Source organism: Hemicordylus capensis, chromosome 6, assembly GCF_027244095.1.
Source record: "Hemicordylus capensis ecotype Gifberg chromosome 6, rHemCap1.1.pri, whole genome shotgun sequence".
NCBI classification, from domain to species: domain Eukaryota; kingdom Metazoa; phylum Chordata; class Lepidosauria; order Squamata; family Cordylidae; genus Hemicordylus; species Hemicordylus capensis.
Window position 1 is genome coordinate 43,917,054 of NC_069662.1, and position 12,802 is coordinate 43,929,855.

General features: G+C 46.7%; 1 protein-coding gene across 10 annotated transcripts in view; it reads right to left on the reverse strand.

Annotated features, from left to right (window-relative positions):
* Positions 1-8,015: 8,015 nt before the first annotated feature.
* The window catches only part of NAGLU (N-acetyl-alpha-glucosaminidase), a 36,553-nt gene continuing 31,766 nt past the window's right edge, over positions 8,016-12,802 (reverse strand). For all 10 annotated transcript variants that reach the window (XR_008310437.1, XR_008310439.1, XR_008310446.1 and 7 more), the window contains 2 exons: positions 11,395-11,570; positions 8,016-8,206 (listed from right to left, as the gene is read on the reverse strand). The gene's annotated coding sequence lies outside the window, so the exon portion shown is untranslated. The remainder of the gene's footprint in view (positions 8,207-11,394; positions 11,571-12,802) is intronic.

Here is a 12,802-nt window from a genome sequence, read left to right on the forward strand (position 1 = left end):
TTATATATACAGGCGGCCCTCGTTATCTGTGGGGGCGGGGGTTCTGTTCTCGGTTACAGCTGCGGATGAGGCAATGGGAATTGGGGGGTTAGGTTCCTGGAGGTTAAAATAGGGCTTAAAACAACTAAAAACTGAAGAAATGGGAGAAATAAAGTGCCGTGCCGTGCTCTGCAGTCTCCAGCTATCCAGCAATGTCCCCCAAACCCCAATTTTGGTGATCTTCCCCCAAATATTGTGGGATTTAAAAATATATATATACACAAGAGCCACAAAATGGCTCCTTTCAGCAAAATGGTAGCTGGAAATGACCTTGGAGGTCATTTCTGGCCACCTACAAACCAAGGATAGCTGAATTTTGACCCGTGGATATCAAGTCAAAGTGTACATGATATGGCCTGACTGTGGATACGCGAAACTGCGGGTGTTGGGACCGCTGGTAACAAGGGCAACCTATATATATATATATATATATATATATATATATATATATATATATATATATATATTCTCTAAGGCATATGCGTGGCTAATCCCGTGTGTGGCAGCTCTTGCGAGAGTTCACGAGCAGAAGCGCCGTGGTGATTGGGCAGTGGGGATTCCATATGCAGATAGGGGGGAGGAGCTTGTGAGAGCAGAAGCACCATGGTGATTGGGCAATGGGGATTCCATATGTAGATAGAGAGGAGCCTGTGATGGCTAAGGTCAGTTGGAATGGAACTGTTACTGGTTGGAAGATGTCCTTGATTGTAGGGGAGAGGAATCTATCCTATATAAAAGGATACTGGGCAGGGGTCTGCATGAGGGAGGAAAGAGCCCCTTCGGGAGAAGGAAGCTGTTGTGTGAATTAGATGAGGGGAAAAGATGAACAAGATCTGTTAACTCTGGAAGGAGGGGGAGGGGGAGGGGGGAGGGGAAGAAAGGGGAAGAGCGAGTGGAGGAGAGAGAGAAAGAAGGGAGGGGAAGAGAGAAATAAGGAAGGGCGAGGGACGGGCTCAGGCGTGTCAGCGGCCTGAGGGGAACGAGTGGCCATGGTGGTGGTGGCAGTGAGGAAGGGCCCAGTCAACCGCTGCTGCTCCTGTGGGGAGGAGCAGGAGCGGGGCTTGGGTGAGAGTGAGGAGGTATTTGCAGATAGGGGGCTGCAGCTTGGCCAATAGGTGTCACCATGCTGCAGCCTCAACCAAGTGGGGTGAGGGGGATGAAGTAAAGAGATGGAAGAGTGACCAAGAGGGGTGAGGGGGATGGAGGAGGAGCGCAGCTCAGGTGAGGGTGGAGAGATCTCTGAGGTGAGGGGGGCTGTGGCAGGGGGTGAGGGGAGCAATCAAGTACTAGCACGCAGATGCTCTCCACAGGTTAAGCTAGTATCAATTAATTTGTAAACCACTTTGGATGTTGTGACAAAGGAAATATAGTGAAGAAAACTTAATATTCTAGCCAATTGTTTGCCAGGACAGAAAGCAAAGCCAGAAAAAGTGGGTATGACTTTTTTCACTTTTAGCACATATCAACATTTTCCTTTTGAGTAAACACCTGTGTGACTTCTGTCCCACTCCTTTCAAGGCTGCATCCCAAGGTGGTTCCTTTCACCAGGAAAAGCATTCAGCACATGTTCAGAGCCACAGTGTCTTCAGGCCCTTTCTCTTTTAAAATTCAGTCTTCTCAATAAAAATCCTTGGCACGTGCTCAAGAGTATTCTGGCCTTCTGGCAAACATTTTGAAATTAATAGTTGGTACCTCGAAATGAGAGACACAGTGGCAGAAGGGAACGTACTCTTTCTGGGAAGGGGCAAGAGGTGAAACAAGTAGGCATATTCTATGGCAAGAGGGATAAGGTCATTATTAATGAGGAAGAGCAAATGAGATGAGGGATATGGCTTATTATAACTGTAAATTTATCCTAAGAAGATTGAAATAGATACATTAATATTGGGGCTAGCTCAAAGCCATGAACTTGTGATTCCGGGGCAACCTTTCATCCTCTAGACCAAGGATTCTCAACGTTGGGTCCCCAGATGTTATTGGACTTCAACTCCCATAATCCCCAGCTAAAGGCCACTGGGCCTGGGGATTATCGGAGTTGAAGTCCAATAACATCTGGAGACCCAACGTTGAGAATCCCTGCTCTAGAAGATTATTTATTTACTAGTATTTTTAAGCCCGTTAAAATAACGGGCGCTAGTACCGTTCCCCCCCCCTTCTTCCTTCTCCCTCTCTCTCGCCCTCCTTTCCTTTTTTTTCCTTTCTCTCTCTCTCTTTCATTCCTTCCTTTTCTCTCCCTCTCCTTCTTTTTCTTTTCCTTCCTTTCTTCCCCCTCTTATCCTTCCCTTCTTTTTTCTTTCTTTCCCTCTTTCCTTCCTTTCTTCTCTCTCTCGCTCTCCATTATTTCCTTCTCCCTCCCTCTCGCTCTCCTTTCCTTTTTTCCCTCTCTCTCCCTCTTTCCTCCCTTCCTTCTCTCTCCCTCTCTCTCCTTTCCTTCCTTTCTTCCACCTCTTCTCACTCCCTTCTTTCTGATTTCTTTTCCTTTTCCTCTTTTCTTCCTTTAACAGGCTTGCTCTTTGGGGCTGGCTGCTCCTGTTTCCCTTCTGTCTTTCTTTTGTCCTTCTCCCTCACTCCTTTCTCCTTTTTCTTTCTCCTTCCTCCTTCCTTCCTTCCTTCCTTCTCTCTTTCTTTCTTTCCATCCCTCCCTCCCTGTCCTTCCCTTCCCTTCTCTCTCTTTTCTCTCCTTCCCTCTTTCCTTCTTTTCATCTTTCTATTGTCCTGTCTCCCTCCCTCCCTCCTTTTCTCTCTCTCTCTCTTTCTCTCTCTCTCTGTGTCTTTGCCTTCCTCCTTGATGAAGAAAACATGCTAATTGGAAGCTTGTTAATATGAACTATGTTTGTTGGCATATATTGCATGAGAGCACTGTCAAAAAACCTCTTCATTTCCTTTTAGTGACTTCTTACTGCCCCCAGTTCAAGTTTAATAGAAAAGGACATGATGTAGTTTTAATGACAGGAAACCAATGCCTTCCTAATGAATAAATTTCTTCACTGGCTGCCACAAAGTGTGCTAATTTTTTTCTTTGATAAATTAAAAGCTATAAAAGTCTATTTAAAGCGTGCTCCTTACAGTCATAGTCTGCCCCACTGCTGCACTGAGAGTTGATGTAAAGCTGTTTATACCTTATGCGATGACAGCCAGTGAATCTAAAAGTGGAGAGTTTCTGGGTTGGGAACACTGTCCTCACCGGCCCCTCTTCATAGTCTAACCTGAGAGGAATATACGGCAGCGTCAGCAGCGTCTAACCTGAGAGCTCAGCGCAGGGAGACGCAACACCTTGCTAGCCATGTGGGGCAGAGACACGGAGCCGGAGCCCACTCCCTGGCTTCTCAACGGCAGCACGGGCAAGAAGGCGAGGCTGGCGGGCATGGCGAGGCGGCGGACTGTTTCAGGGCCGCTGTTGTTGCTGCTGCCGCTGCCGCTGCCACCACCGGCTCAGGCTCGGGCCAGAAGCAGCAGCTCTTCTCGGGGCTCAGCGGCGGCGCTGCGAGGGGGCTCAGCGCGGCCGAAGGAGCCGCAGCCAGTCCGGCAGCACATCCTCCTCCTCTCCCTCTCGTGGCGGTGGGCGAAGAAGGGCAACAGCAACTGCCATGGAGGCTTTGTCATCGTCCGCAGAGTTGGGAGCATAATAACCGTCCGTGGGGCCGGGAGAGGAGGATTCCGGCAGCTGGGAGGGCGGCAGCACCAGGCCTCGGCGGCGGCTCCACCGCCACCTTGGCTGGCTTCCCCCGCCGCCTCCTCCCCCCGCCCGGCTTCGACGGCGCAGCCAGGCCTCGGCCATGGCTCCGCCGCCGCCTGGGCCATGCCGCGTCCTCTGGCCGAGGCGGCGGCTTTGCCACTGCCTCAGCCAGTTTCCCCCTCCACCGCTTACCCAGCTTCTTCAGGGCGGCCGCTTCTGGCCGCCCAACATGGCCGCCGGGTGCTGGTGTTCACGGCTCCCCTGCTCTGTTCTGGGCATGCGCTTCGCGCATGCCCAGAACAGGCAGGCACGAACGCACGCTTGGTGTCCGTCCACGGACGGACACCAAGCGTTTTATTAGAGAGGATTTATTATATTTGTACACCACCTCAAACTTTTGTCTCTGACTCTGAGCGGCTGCATATGTCTAGTTCTGTTTTTCTTACTGAGCTAATAAACCCATACCTGTGCTATACTTTATAATGCACAAGGAAGGGGCTCTCATGATCGATGGGCAATTTCTAATAGCAGCTAAGATTGTCTTGGCAAGACACAAGAACATGATAACCTTGCCTTCCATGAATGAATGTCTATTGGAGGTGTTGAAATTGAACAATTAGACAAAGGAAGCTGCTTTATACCAAGTTAGACCATTGGTCCATCTAGCTCTGTATTGTCTACTCTAACAGTGGCTCTCAAGGCCTTCAGGCAAGAATGTTTCTCAGCCCTATCTGGAGATACCAGGGAGTGAACCTGGGGCCTTTTGCATGGTAGGCAGATGCTTTACTCCTGAGCCACGGCCTCATTCCCAGGTCACAACTGATGTGGTGTGAAGAAGTAACGGAGTAAGTTTGCAGGCACTGATAATTGATACATGGCTGCTATTTAGAACTTACTGGAACACCACTAAGAATAAGGCCAATAAGAAGACAGATCATCATCCTGGAGAGAATCTATCTATGCGGTCACTAAGAGTCAACACCAACCTGATGGCACTTAATCAATCAATCAATCAATCAATCAATCAAAGCACTTTATTAATTATTAATTATTATTATTATTACATTTATATCCCGCTTTTCCTCCAAAGAGACCAGAGTGGTGTACTACATACTTGAGTTTCTCCTCACAACAACCCTGTGAAGTAGGTTAGGCTGAGAGAGAAGTGACTGGCCCAGAGTCACCCAGCTAGTATCATGGCTGACTGGGGATTTGAACTCGGGTCTCCCCAGTCCTAGTCCAGCACTCTAACCACTACACCACCCTGGCTCTCATTTATCTGCTCATGGATTGTTGAATCAGAATGTATTCTTATAAATAATGTGTTAATAAATTACAATTGATTGATTTCTGTAATGGGTATTTTTATTCACATATTGTTATGTCCAACAGAGTTTAAATGATCAAACTTTTTTTTTAAAAAAAAGATTGCCTATGGAAAACTAGTATCCCACAGAGAAGGGTTCTAACCTAGCCTTCATGGCTGGTCTTGTGGTAACAAGCATGAATTGTCCTCTTTGCTAAGCAGGGTCTGCCCTGGTTGTATATGAATGAGAAACTGCATGTGAGCACTATAAGATAGGGGATGGAGCCGCTCTGAGAAGAGCACCTGCATGCTTGCATGCAGAAAGTTCCAAGTTCCCTCCCTGGCATCTCCAGGATAGGGCTGAGAGAGATTCCTGCCTGCAACCTTGGAGAAGCTGCTGCCAGTCTACGTAGACAATACTGAGCTAGATAGACCAATGGTCAGACTTTGTATATGGAAGCTTCCTATGGCATGCTGATTTTTAATATACAAGGAATGTTTCTGAGAAGCATTAAATCATATGAGCTCTCGCTTGAAGTGGAAAAGCCCAACAGGTTTACCACCTTAGTGAGAACTAGGCAATTGTTCCTGGGGAATCTCTCATCCAAGCACTGGACAGGCCCAAACCTGCTTAGCTTTCCAGAAGGAACACCATCAATTGCTACCTGACCTGACCATTTACTGCATGTCCAGGGAGATAGAAGCCCTCTTCAGACATTACAGCGGGGCTGGAAGCAGAGCCAGAAGTCCTGCCTCATTCCCCTCAGTCATTTGTGACAGAACATTAAGACGGGGTTCGTCTGAAGATCATGTAACCAGTGATGGCAGGCACTTCCCTGATCGTGCATAGCATCTTTGCTGGAATGTCTGAAGAGGGCTATAGTCTTCAGAGGAGAAGACACAGGGGGAGGCAGGTTGTAGGAAGGGAGACTAGAGCATTAAATGTCTTTTTTTTAATAGAAGGGATTGAGCATCTGTGGGGAGGCTGCTAACACCACAGTCAATTAAATCCAGCTCTTCCTGGGTTGCTAATCAGACCTCCATGTTAAAGAATAGCCACCCTTCCTTGTTCCCCCAGCATTGATTCTATCAGGGAGGTTTACAACCTCTGAGGATGTGAGATATGGGTATAGAAGTAAGCCACTGAAATAAAGTAATCAGGGATGAGGGGAGATAACATTTTAACCAAACATGGCCACACCCTTCAGACATTGAACCTCCTATCAGCCACAACTGGGGCCTCTCCAAAACATGGAAATCCAGGAAGCAGGAGATGGGGTCAAACTCCAAATATTCCTCTTCTTATCAGAGCCTATTCTAAAGTAGGATTCAACTCCAGAATGTGTTTTCTATCCAGGACTAAGTGCTGCCTGGAAGAACCTATTGTTATGAGACTGAAGTTAGGATTGTGAATATTGGCTGGCCAGCTCATCTGTTAGGCAGATTACTAGTTTATGGGCCAGGACATGTCCCTGAATCCAGGATTAATAGTTGAGGGTTGTGCAGCTATGTCTTTGAATGGGGGACACCATAAAAGATTACTTATCCTTCTGTCAGTCAAGGGGGTGTGGGTGTGGGTGGGTGTGAGAAACAGAGGGAAGAGCAAAAGAAAGGCTAGGCGGGCACCTGGGAGAGACTGGGACACAGACCCAGTGGAGGCAGAAGTCCAGTTCAGACATTATGCTGTACAAGTGTACAGATGTCTGCACACTTGTACATGTGTCTGTGTGAATGACTGTACCTGTGCTTATTTTAAAAGTGAACCTGGATACAGGCTCTTCAAATGCATGGTACAGACAGGAAGTGTATTTCTGTACCTGCGTTCAACATAACATGGGAATAAAGGACTGCACCTGTGTACAGATGTTTACTTTTGTACACTGTACACTCATTGTATGAGTATGGAACATAACATGTCAGTCGGCCTAGAGCTGAATGCTGATTGAAGGTAACTTTAGGATGCAGAGGTATGTTTCTGGGGATCTGGTGTGATTTGTTGTTGCTTGTAGAAGTACTACTTACCTCTACTTGATGTTCAACTTGTATATTTGTAAATAAACCAAATATTACAAATATACCATAAATATCTGTCTTCCAAAAGAAGTCAAACCCAGGTAGTGCTGCCCCTGGAACATGTCAACGCTCAGGGAAGTAGGGAGAATGTGTGATGACATGATGCAAAAATCCTTACGAGAGTGCTTCTGGTCATGTGCAGAGTGTCTTATGTTCAACACTGGGCACCTGCAATCATACCCTGCCCCCTGAATGTTGGGATGTAGGATTTCCAGACAGATAGGAGCCCTGATACTTCCAGTTAAGGGTACTGAATCTTGTTTCAAAGATGCGCCTCAAATCAATACCCAAGGGGGAGGCGAGGGGGGGAATAGTGGTGTCTGTGTTCTACAGAATGCCGAAGTTCAACCCTGGGGAATATGTGAAATAAAAGAAAAACTGTATTTCTCACACTATTAGGTGTGCATTTCTGTAACCCCTAAGTATTTGCACAGATTACCCCTACGTATCTTGTCACAAAGTCCAAATTGGCTTGAACCCTACTGGTTGTGGGGAGACAATATGACCATTCCTTGGCTGTCCCTTCCCCTCTCAAGTCTTTGCTGCAAGGGGACATCTTCATGATATGGAATCCTTTGGTTGGCACAACAGTGTTGACTCATGGCTTTTAATGCCACAGTGCAGAAAGCAAGTGTCACTTAATGGCGCAGAGGGGAAATGACTTGACTAGCAAGCCAGAGGTTGCTGGTTCGAATCCCCGCTGGTATGAAACACCTATATTGGGCAGCAGCGATACAGGAAGATGCTGAAAGGTATCATCTCATACTGCGCGGGAGATGGCAATGGTAAACCCCTCCTGTATTCTAATAAATACAACCACAGGGCTCTGTGGGCATCAGGAGTTGGCAAGAAAGTAAGTACCTTGTGCAGACATAACCCAACCAAATGGTGTCCCTGTGACTCTTTCAGTGGCAAAGTAGGTAAAGAAAGGAAAGGAACTGGGGCAGAATTTATTTAGGATAAACTTGACTATGATAGATTAATACATTTTTCAGTCTAAACCACAAAACCATCCAGTCTCTGGCAAATATAAGTCACAGTGTGACGCCGAGAGCAGCAAGGGGCAAGATGTGCAGGGGCAAGATGATCGGTGCTACGAAGAAATATTTCACCTGAATTGATTAAAAGAAGAAGAAGAAAAAGAACAAATTAGCATTAAAGAGAAAAAAAGTGCGACCGGATAAATAGATGGAAGCCAGGATGGGAAACAGATGGATGGTTGGATTGCCTATAGCAGGGATGGCTAACCTGAGACTCTTCAGCTGTTATTTGACTACAACTCCCATCATCCCCACCACCCACAATTTAGTCCAACAACAGGTGGACAACCTCACCCCTGGCCTAAAGTGCTTTCTGGTTGATAAAGCCTTTTTAGTGGGCTTTCCAAATTCCATCCTTTCCCCTTCTCCCATTATCCCACCTCCCACCCAGTGATGCAGTTTTGGTCTGCCAACATTACTCGGGTGGTGGCATCTGGCTGTCACAATAGAATTGCATTTGAAGGAAACAAGATAGCAGACAGAAAATGCAGGAATGCAACAGGAATTCAGCATTTGAAGTGAATGCCATCCTGGATCCTTCATAAAAATTGATTGAGAGAACCATACCAACAATGGAGAAACCAGCTAGAGGGGATGAGACTAAGGTGTACAACCAAGAACACATTCAACAGTTCCCTGCAACAGGGCTCTGCAGGGGGAGACAGGTGGTTGTAAGAACTTTGTATATCATGGAATTATATCCTGCATTACAGATCTTCTCCTTGTAAGACCCCAACAACAACCTTCATGGAACCTCATTGTTCCTGAACAAAAATCACACTGATCAACTCCATCTTTAAGGCCATTTATGTTCTGGCTATATACTAGGCAATGAGGCAGTTCACACAACCAGTTCGCACAAGGAGCTGTGCATGCTTCCTGTTTGTTGTTGTGTGTGAGCTAAAACCTAGGTAGGAAGAGATTGTGTGAGAGGCAGGCACGGTCGCAGGCACAGGCTCTGACCACACAAGCGCTGGCACTTTTACCCAGCAGATTACTGGGGGTGGAGGAAACACCATCAAAGCCTGCACCCACCTCCCACACAGTCACTTTCCCCTCCTCCTACTTAAGCTTTAGCTCACACGTGACCAAAAATTGGTCATGGTCCATGGTTGTGTGAACTGCCTTAGTGAGTTCCACAGGTTAATCGTGTGAAGGCAGATCTGAGAAGGCAAGGATTTGCCCCTTAGTAAGGAACAGAACTGCTTTAGATCTTGGAACCCAGATTTCAGACCAGATCTGCACAGTTTGTGAGTGATGTTAACCCATCAAGATAAATGCAGCCCACTAGCCGCATATGGAAGCCACCAGAGCTTGATAAACTTTCTGATTTTGCTGCCTGCCTGGGACTGCAAGTGAGAAGGAGGTTATAAATGTCAAGCATCTACCAAGCCACAACAGAGGGCTGGTAAGCTGTTCTAGGCTTGATTATCTTCTATCTATCTATATAATTCTCCTAAACATACCCGTCACTAATCCCATGTGTGGCAGCTCTCACAAGAGTTGTGAGCAGCTGCCTGGGGGATAGCAACGGGGACGGGGAGACAATGGTGGTGGCAGCTGGTCGGCTGGAGGAGGTGGGCTGACCTGGCCCGGTCGGCGGGAGGAGGCGGCTGCTACCAGGAGTGAGCAGGAGGAGGTGGTGGGCCCGCCAGCCAGAAAGCATGGGGCGGGGGTGGGGTTAAAGAAGAAGCAGGCCAGCAGGCCAGCCCGGCGTGCCAGAAAACAGGGGAGGGGGAGAAGCGGCAGCAGTGGGTGGGCCGGCCAGAGGTGCAGATGCTCTGTGCCTGGCCCAGCTAGTATTTATTTCTTTGACATATTTGTATACCACCCAAAACTTACGTCTCTGGGCGGTTTACAATAAAACAATACAAACAAAACAAAAATAAAAAGGTTAAAAACATTACAAACAGAACAATTACAAAACAATAACAAACACATTACAAAACAAATAAAATAAAATAAAAAGGTTAAAAACAATAATTTAAAATCTAAAGCAACGTTAAAAACTATTAAAACAGTATCTAATTAAACGCCTGGATGAACAGATGTGTCTTAACTGCCCTTTTAAAAGTTGACAGAGATGGGGAGGCTCTTATTTCAACAGGAAGTACATTCCAAAGCTTTGCGGCAGCAACAGAAAAGGCCCGTTCCCAAGTAGCCACCAGACCGGCTGGTGGCAAATGCAGACAAACCTCTCCTGATGATCTTGATGATTGGTGGGATTCATGGCGAAGAAGATGTTCTCTTACCCAGGGTGTAAGCTGTTTAGGGCTTTATAGGTTATAACCAGCACCTTATATTTTGTCCAGAAACTTATCGGCAGCCAGTGTAGCACTTTCAGTACTGGAGAAATATGGTCTCTCCTAGATGACCCAGAGACCAACCTGGCCGCTGCATTCTGTACCAACTGCAGTTTTCAGACAATGTACAAAGGCAGCCCCACATAGAGCGCATTGCAGTAGTCAAGTCTGGAGGTTACCAGCAGATGTACCACTATTCTGAGGTCACTTATCTCAAGAAACAGACACAGCTGGCATATCAGCAGAAGCTGATGGAGAGCACCTCTGGCCACTGCTTGAACCTGGGAGGCCAAAATGGACCAATCTAAAATGGACACCAGAGAGCTGAGAAACACCCCTGTTGCTTCAGTTCTTCAGCAGTTCTTATCAATGATAAATGGTGTTGCAGACTTGTATTATACCATGGAACATTTTGAAGTTGAAGCCAAACAACTAATGCTATGTGGAGTGAAAGTTAATTTGAGGGGCGGATGCAAAATCAACCCAATTTTTCTAACTCAGATGTGTTTACAGAATTTCAAAGTAACATTTTCCTAATTTAAACAATGTTCTAGAAAATTCTGAGTTACGGATGTTGCTGCACTTTGGAGACAAAGGGGGAACCCCACTCCCACAATCACAAAATGTTGACTCTGTTGAATTAATAGTGGCTGACATATGGAATATTCCTCAAAGGAGTCTCATTGAAATTAAAAGGACAAGTTAGTCAAATGCCTGTCCTTTTAATTTCAATGAGATTACTTTGGGGGGAAAAGATCTTATGTCAGCCAGTATTAATATTGCCTCAAAGGGTTAGCAAGAGTAAGCTAAACCTTAAATTCCCCTGATGTTGGGTTAGCAAATTGACACTGAAATTCAGAATTTGAATTTGTATGGTGCAGTATTCCAGGTCAGAGATGGGACACCATATTGAAGTTATCAGCTAGTAAGAGAGAAGTGCAGAAGGGGGGTTCTCACCTGCCATTTTGGCCTATTTAGTTATACATCCCAGGGTCAAAAACCACAGGCTCTTGGTCTTCGTGCATCTCATGGATCCCCATGCCATGATTCTTCAAGGTCAGGATAAAGGTTGGAGCTGTTCTCTCCACTTGGATGCCCTTGGTGCTGAAGTATGACTGCAAGGCACTGAGGAACTGCAGGGGAGGAGGCAGATGGACAACTTATTATAAAGCTCTCGTGCATGTCTGATTTGAACTTGATTTTATGAGGTCCCTTCTTGTTCTCCTTGAAAAAACCCCTTTCATTTCTACAGTGTTTCTTATTTCCTGCAGCAATGACTTGTTGCTGTGGGAGATTATACTAGTGCCTGACAAATGGGCAGGGCAGAGCCTTCACATGCTTAACCTCCCCGCTGCCCCACCACATTAATAATTTTCTTATTTTTTTTATTACAAAGAAAAGGAAACAAACTTCCGTCTATGCAGAGAGGGCCCAAGGTGTTATGGCACCTGTAGTTGTTGGAGCTAGGACCCTGGCAGCATCAGCAATCAGCTGCAATGTCTCATATTGACCAGTGGGGTGTGTGTGTGTGTTAGGATCATGGATAAAGGTGCTGGACTCCTCCCCTCTTTGCTCTTCCAGAGTTAGTGTCCACTTTGTCTCTCCAGAGATGGCTGTTTTTAGTCGCTCTCTTCAGCCATGAGCTACAGCTGAAATTAAGCTGCAGGCTTTTTCACATTTGTTTGTAGCCTTTTCTTTAAATAAACCCTTGTAGTTGTTCATTACTAAAGAACTGTCTCAAGACCTCTTGCTTTGCTGCTTTCTCGCCCAACTGGTTTTGCTCTGCTATACTGAACTGCCATTCTTCCCCTACAGTAGTGAGGAGCCAGAGGCAGCCCACCTTCAAAATGCACCCCCATGCAAGCTTTGAAAATGGTGGAGAGAACAGGGTGGAGGAAAGGTTGCCAGCAGCCTTCTCATCTCTCCTCATGATCCTGGCAAGCTTTGCAAACTCATCCTGAAAAGCTGCTCCAATGGCAGCAGAAAGAGGCATCTTGCTTCCCTGCTGGTGCCTCAATAATCTGCTGGCTGAGGTGACCGCTCGCCTCATGAAAGGGCTGCCCCTGACTGTGGCCCTCAGGCTGTCCCTAACTCCCAAGAAGGTGAATGAATAATGACCCTTGCAGGGGCAGAGCTAAGAGAGAAGGGGGGCCATGTTTGCCCCTCTCCCTGGTGGCCCCTCAGAGTGAGGGAGATAATGAAGAAAATAGGGAAGGGTGGAGCTGGGGGCCTGCAGGTTCTTTGAACCCATCAGCTCAATTATAGGTAAGCCCCTGGACCCCTGCTAACTGGGGGGAAAACACCTTTACAAGTGGTGGTTTCCCTTAGATTTAGCAAGGGGAGAGCAACTGGCCTAGCATTCCGT